This window comes from Triticum aestivum, chromosome 4B (assembly GCF_018294505.1).
Source record: "Triticum aestivum cultivar Chinese Spring chromosome 4B, IWGSC CS RefSeq v2.1, whole genome shotgun sequence".
In the NCBI taxonomy this organism is placed as follows: domain Eukaryota; kingdom Viridiplantae; phylum Streptophyta; class Magnoliopsida; order Poales; family Poaceae; genus Triticum; species Triticum aestivum.
Window position 1 is genome coordinate 82,282,125 of NC_057804.1, and position 7,425 is coordinate 82,289,549.

Sequence of the window (7,425 nt, forward strand, 5' to 3'; positions counted from 1 at the left end):
TATCAATGACATCCAATGTCCATAGTCAGGAAACCATGAGCATCTGTTGATCAACGAGCTAGTCAACTAGAGGCTCACTAGGGACATGTTGTGGTCTATGTATTCACACATGTATTACAGTTTCCGGTCAATACAATTATAGCATGAACAATAGACAATTATCATGAACAACGAAATATAATAATAACCATTTTATTATTGCCTCTAGGGCATATTTCCAATAAAAGTACCCCAGAGGCGCGGGAGGCGGTGGCTGCTGGCGCGACGCGGGTGGGGCGGCTGATGGAGGGGCGCCACGTGAGGTGCCGGCAGCGAGGGTGTGATGCTGCACATGCTTCTTGACCCCCTTCATCCGGCGCTCCTCCAACCACAAGTACGCCACGAACTTGGGGAAGGAGGGCTCCGGCATCAAGGTGAGGTTGGAGGCGGCGTTGCCGAAGTCCTCGTTGAGACTGGCAGTGAGCGTGCTGAGGAGGAGGTCGTCATCCACCTTGGCTCCAATGTCGCGGAGCTCATCCGCCAACGTCTTCAGGCGGCGGCAGTAGTCATCAATGGACTATTCATCCTGGTGACAGTCAAAAAATTCCTGCTGCAAAAAAACGCGGCGCTGAAGCTTGTTGTCGGTGAAGAGGCCGTTCAGCTTGACCCGCATGGCACGAGCATCGTCGCCGGCGCTCATGACCGTGTGGTACAAGTCCTTAGAGATGGCGGTGAAGAACCACCAGATGATCATGGCGTCAATCACGGTCCACTCGGCGTTGTCCACCATGGCGCGGGAGTCAACGGTGCCATCCACATGATCCACGAGGTTGTTCTCATGGAAGAGCAGCGAGAAGTACTTCTTCCACGCGAACTACGTGGAGTTGGAGGCGTCGAGGACCACGGGGATGTGTGTGGACGTTGATGTCGCGGATCTCAGCAGGGTCGACGGCGAAGTGGTTGGAGTAGGTGGAGGCATTGGACGACATGGCTGCGAGGACGTGGGGAAGGAGGCGGCGTGACTGTGGAGGAGTGGCACGGCGGTGGGAGATGGGCGGTGCGGCTAGAGGGCGGCACAGCGAGGAGGAGAAGACGCGCGGAGAGGCACACGTGGGGAGAAGGGTGGCGGCGGCATGGGACGGTGGCGGCGGCTAGGGTTTGCAGAAGTGGTAGGATCGACATGCAATAGATACCATGTAGAGAATGATTTGGTGCATCGATAATTGATTGATCGTGCACTAGGCACATATATATAGGTACAAGGGGTGCGACCAGTATCTTGTCTCCTAAGATACATGTACATACAGAGGGAGACAGACACTACAGGTACTGCATACAAAACCCAGACCTACGTACATGTACACATGTTCGACACATATGAAGGCACACCTTTTGGACAGCGTACTGAATGTCCGGACGCGTCAGTGTGAGGTACTGAAGCGCACCGGCGATGGAGCGGTAGAAGGGAGCATCGGACGCCAGAGAACCCTCGACGGCGGACACCTTAGCCTTCGTGTCGACATGCGAGGGAGCAAGCTTGTAGTTAAGCATGCCCGCTCGCTCCAGAAGCTTGTAGGCGTACTTCTGCTGGTGTAGAAAGAAGCCAGTAGCCCGGCGCACGACCTCGATGCCGAGTAAGTAGTGGAGAGCCCCCAAGTCCTTGAGGGCGAACTCGGTGCCGAGGTGAGTTGTGATCTGCTGAAGTAGCACTGGTGAGGATGCAGTCAGGATGATGTCGTCGACATACAGTAGGAGGTGTGCGGTGCCGGGGCCCTCGTGATAGACAAACAGGGAGGCATCGGACTGTCTGGACCGGAACCCCTACTGCTGAAGGAAGGCCGCGATCCGCTGGTACTAGGCCCGAGGGTCCTGCTTCAACCCATAGAGAGAATGGGAGAGCAAGCACACGTGGTCCGGATAGTCGGTGTCGACGAAACCAGTAGGCTGCTGACAGAACACCTGCTCGTCGAGATGGCCATGCAGGAAAGCATTAGACACATCGAGCTGGTGGACTATCCAGGCGCGAGAAACAGCAAGCTGGAGAACAGCCCGAATCATGCCCGGTTTGACAACCCTGGCGAAGCTGTCGGTGAAGTCCACGCCGGCACGCTGGTGGAAATCGCGCACCACCCAACGTGCCTTGTAGCGCTCGAGAGAACTGTTGGGGCGAGTCTTGTGGCGGAAGACCCACTTGCCAGTGATGACATTGGCACGGGGAGGCTGCGGAACAAGCTGCCACGTACGGTTGCGCTGGAGGGCATCAAACTCCTCACGCATCGCAGCTAGCCAGTTCGGATCCCGAAGGGCTGCGCGAGCGGATGTGGGGAGCGGAGACGGCACTGTGGTATATGCAGCACATGCGTACTCGTCCGACGGGTAGCGCGTGCTGGGACAAAGTGTCCCAGTCCAAGCCCGAGTGATGCAGAGACTGGACCGAAAACCCTCGAAGGTCGAGGTGGGTAGTCCCTTCGTGATGACATTGGCGTACTGCTGATTAGTGGGCACATGTAGAACACGAACACGACCAAGTGCGACGTGCTCCCTGACGAAGTGGATGTCGAGCTCAATATGCTTCGTCCGTCGGTGATGGACAGGGTTGGCAGCAAGGTACACCACGGATACATTATCACAGTAGACGAGCGTCGCGTTGGTAACCTCGCATAGCAACTCCTGAAGTAGCTGTCGTAGCCAAGAGCACTCCGCGACGGCGTTGGCCACAGCCCGATACTCAGCTTCGGCGCTCAATCGTAAGACCGTGGGTTGTCGTTTAGATGACCACGAAATCAAAGTGGAGCGTCGAGTGTCGGGACACCCAGCCCAGTTGGCGTCGGAGTAGGCGACAGGGCTCGTGTCAGGTGATGCCATCAGGGTGAGACCCATGGCTGTGGTGCCACGTATGTACCAAAGTATACGTTTCAGGAGAGCCCAATGGGTGTCACGAGGAGCATGCATATTGTAGAGAATGATTTGGTGCATCGGTAATTGATTGATCGTGCACTAGGCACACACACACACACCTATATATATAGGGTGGGTCTATTATGATAACACCCTTTAGAGTCTTATTCTGCACACTAAACCCTTATCTCTATCTCTACTACTAATAAACAATCAAACATTATCTTTTCTACACGCACCCAACCAAACGTTTATGGACACATTACCACCACAGGATTAAGCCCAGATGACTCAATCTAACAGCTGTTATTAATCTAATCGAGATCTGGTGTACGCTTAGCAATTTATCTAGGCTGACCCTACTCCACCAGGCTGAAAATCACCGCGTCCACAGCGCTCCTTCCATCACGCGGAAAAAAAGAAACTGCCCGCCCTCATATAATCACGAAACACATCCCTATGATCACGCACCCTCCACGGTGAACGCACCATTCCCACACCCTCGCTCCCACCGCCGCACCCCCAGGGAGCAGGAGCCACCGCGCCGCCGCCGTGCCCCCGGCCTCGTGTCCTGCCGCCGCTCCCGTGCCCTCCTCCCCTCGCGGCGCCCCTGCGCTCCCGTCCTTTGATAGATGCGAGCGCGGGCCGCCGCCGCCGCCGCCGCTCCTCTTCTGATGGATGCAAGGGCGGGCAGCTGCCGCCGCCCTGTCATGCTTCTTGGCCCCGCCACGCTGCGTGCTGGTGCCTCCGTTCCGCACCCCGGTGCATGTTCTCCTTGTCATGCTTAGGATGGCTTTGCAGAGAATTACCTCTCTGAATCCTCGATTTAAAAGGTATACACTTCTTTGATCTAAACTCGGTTGTGTATAAGCTCGGGAACGGCCAATTTTATCTTTCTCTAATTTGATAATATGAACATATAATGTGTATGTAGATCTGTCAAAGATTGTGCTTGGCGACTTGTTTCTGCCTTTAATAGATTGACACGTGCAAATAGTTGATTCTTGTAGATGGATTGATCTTTGAAACTAAGTGGATGGAGAAAATTACTTCCTTTCTCAAATAATAAGAAAAATGACTTCAGTTTAGCACTGAGTTAAGGTCCAATTATGCTAGCCTAGCCATGAGGATGGGGGAGTCTGAGATGGCTGAACACCTGAGCCATGGAGAAGCTCCACTGTTCTGTACATGTGACATATTTCAAGAATATTGTGGTTTGATGTACATGTTTCATTAGGTATCAGTCGCTTGCTTCTTTATTTTAGGTTCAGGTTGAGTCAGTATTGGTTGATCTTTGCTTCTTATTTAACTGAAATTATTTTCAGTTGCAATTGCAGATTCCAGTGCCCTTTACCTGCATAGCTTATGTTGAGTTTGAAGCCATTTTGCTATTCAATTGCCAAATTACGTGCAGTTGTCGAAACAATTGCAGCATGATCAAGGTTTCATGGTGAAGCAAATATGAATTCCTGGTTCTCCTACCATTTTCTCTTTACTGGAAACTGTGGGGATGATAGTTCCTACTTTGAGCTGATGCATCTTACAATCCCAAAAGAACTCTTTTTGTGGAAGTCATTAACCTTGCATCTTAAACCATCTTTATTGTCTCATTGACTCATTCTGCGCGAATCAAGAATGAGGTGACATAGTTTATAGTGCAGTGCTGTACAAGCCAAGCAGCTGCTTATTGCTCTTGTGCTCCAATCTAGAATGAGGTTATCATAAGACACTATTGATGGCGATGCACTGTTGTTAAGAAATGGGTCATGTTTGTACTCTGAAGCATATCATACCACAGCAGAGCTACAACATGTGAGAATAATGTCATTTTTTTACAGATTCATAAGAAAAGCTACAATACGGGAGTGGGGTCATCTATAGGTTTGTCATACCCAGCAGAGCTACAACGTGTGAGAGTAATGCAATTTTTTTGACAGATTCAGAAGAAGAGGTACAGTACGAGGCGGGATCATCTACAGGTTTGTCGTACCCAGCAGAGCTACAACATGTGAGAGTAATTCTAATTTTTTTTGACAGATTCAGAAGAAGAGGTACAGTACGGGGGTGGGATCATCTACAGGTTTGCAAAGAGTGAAATCAATTAATTTTTTCTCAACATACATGTTTTCAACTAATTTTCGTTAACCTCGTGGCTGGACAATGCCGTGACACCCACAGGCCGGCTCGCGAAGGCACGTTTCTGGCCACCTAGCGTGGATGGCGGCGGGACTCGAATGAACGTTGCTATCTATCATCAGGGTCCACGACGAGGCATATCGTTCCGTCCGTCCTCCTTCATGTTCATACTTACATTCTTTTTGTTTTTATGTATGTCACACTAATCATGTAACCTATGTTATGGTCATGTGGTATCTTAGTTCTCAAAACTTGGAGCTGCTCCAAATAAACCTGACGTAAAAACAGAAATATAATACATATTTAGGAATTACATTAAAGTGCATACCCATTGTGGATGAAGAATCCCTCATATTTATATCTGAATATTTTACTTGTTCCAAGCGGTTAAGCTGCGAAAAATGAATTGCTTGTCTCAACAGGAAGTGGAACCAAGGGCAGTTCTACCTAGGCTGAGGCAGTATGGTTTCCTCCTCCTCATGTGCATGGTCTACGCTTACTCTCGTAACAACGACAAGGAGGAAAAGGTTCGCATGATTTTGACTTATGATGTTCAGTAACGGGGACCAGATAACTCTGCGATATTTGCCAAGCCGTGAAAATTCATAAATGTAAAAGAACACAAGGTCTCCCCCCCCCCTAAACTCACTTTGTTGTGTCCAGATGCAGAAATCAATGAATGCAAAGTTATTCCCCTAATTTGTCAGCTATGGTCATGATTTACTTGATTGCTCATAGCACCCACATGTCTTACTGCCCATTTTGTTCCTCACAAACATTCTTTTTTAATCCAGATTCTTTGTTTCAGTGATAGTTAAGTGATTTGTCAATTTGTAGGCTGAACTTGTTGATGTGCCGAAACACTTGTATTTCTTTCATTGGTTCATCCATGCCTTGTTGACTCTCCTTTTATCTCCCTTTGTTTAATCCCAAACTTGTTGTTTTACGCTTTGTAATGCAGGTTTCACTAGACATGCTCAGTTCTTATGGTGTGAAGCTTGCCTTTTCTTTTATCTGGTCGGTTTTTGTTCCTGCTAGGTTGCTCAATTTCTTTGTTTCTATACTAGAGCATGGCGCTGATTCGAAAGCTCCCTGACGTTGCTGCATATCTGAATACATAAAAACAATGGGAATATTGATAAGGATGTAACTCAACTGAAGTTTAAATTGATTGTTGGTTGTTATGCTTGGGCCGGTGCTTAAAGCCTTCTCTATACATGACTTGCGGGTTATATGCAATATCTTTTTGTTGTGCCACATTGTTGTTATACTGATTATGATGATCAAATTGTGAGTTTTGACAATTTCCCCTGGATGAGCATGATCTGGTGGTTGTGGTCTCTTGAAGAGGCAGGGGAAAGTTCTTCTGTTATAATTGTTACCTCATAAGTATAACTAGATGAATGAGAAAGCAATTTATATGTATGTGATGTTTTTATTGCCTCATATGTCATGACTAGATGAACGAGAAAAACAATTTTTTACAGTGTGATCGTGCGTTGCACGTGCAAGCTTACTAGTTCTGCTAACACCCAACCCACCTCCCGCACGACCACAACCCCAATCCGACTCCACCTTCTTCCGCCGGCGCTCCACCTCCTTCCTCCACCCACGACCTCTCCCCTCCACCCACTCCCTCCACCTCCTTCCTTCAGCCAGGGCCACGCCCATCCCACCCCGCAGCATCTCCCTCCACCACGCCGCACCACCACCTCCCCCCCCGCGCCGTCTCGCCACACCACCACCTTCCTCCCCCGCGCCACGCCGCGCCACCACCTCCCTCCCTCTTCCTCCCGTACGCTCGTGCCCCACCTCCCCCACCCGCAACCCGCGAGCCCACCCGAGCCACCGCCCCACCTTCTCCAGTGCGGCGAACCCGAGGCGCCCTCCCCCACCCTACCCACCTTCCTCCTCAGCCACCTACCGCCACCACCCGACCAACCTCGAGCGCCGCCGCCTCCCATCCTCCCTGGTCCCGCCAGCGCGCCGCCGCCCAGGCGCCACGGCCGGTGCCGCGCAGTCCACCCCTCATGGCGCGCCCTCCACACCGCCACACACTGCAGCATCCAGGCAGATGTACGCCGCCGTTGATCCCCTTTTGGATCTCGCCCGTGGCGCACCTTCTCCCCTCAACTTCGCCTCCCATCCTCGCCCCCCGCGGCCACCAACGCATCCCTCCCTGGCACTGGATCCAGTGGGATCCATCTCCAGCACCGTCGTCCCACCTGGGCCCGCACGGTTGTGGCCCAGCCTTCTTCGTTCCCCCACCTCTCGCTGAGACGCCGGACCTGCGAGCCAACGCCATGTCCCGTGTCGTCCCGGAGCTCAACCGCCATGGATTCGTGATCTCCCCCACTCTGAACCCCCTCTTCCACCAACCTTCTGTCGGTGTGCACTGCAGGCAGCACTGGC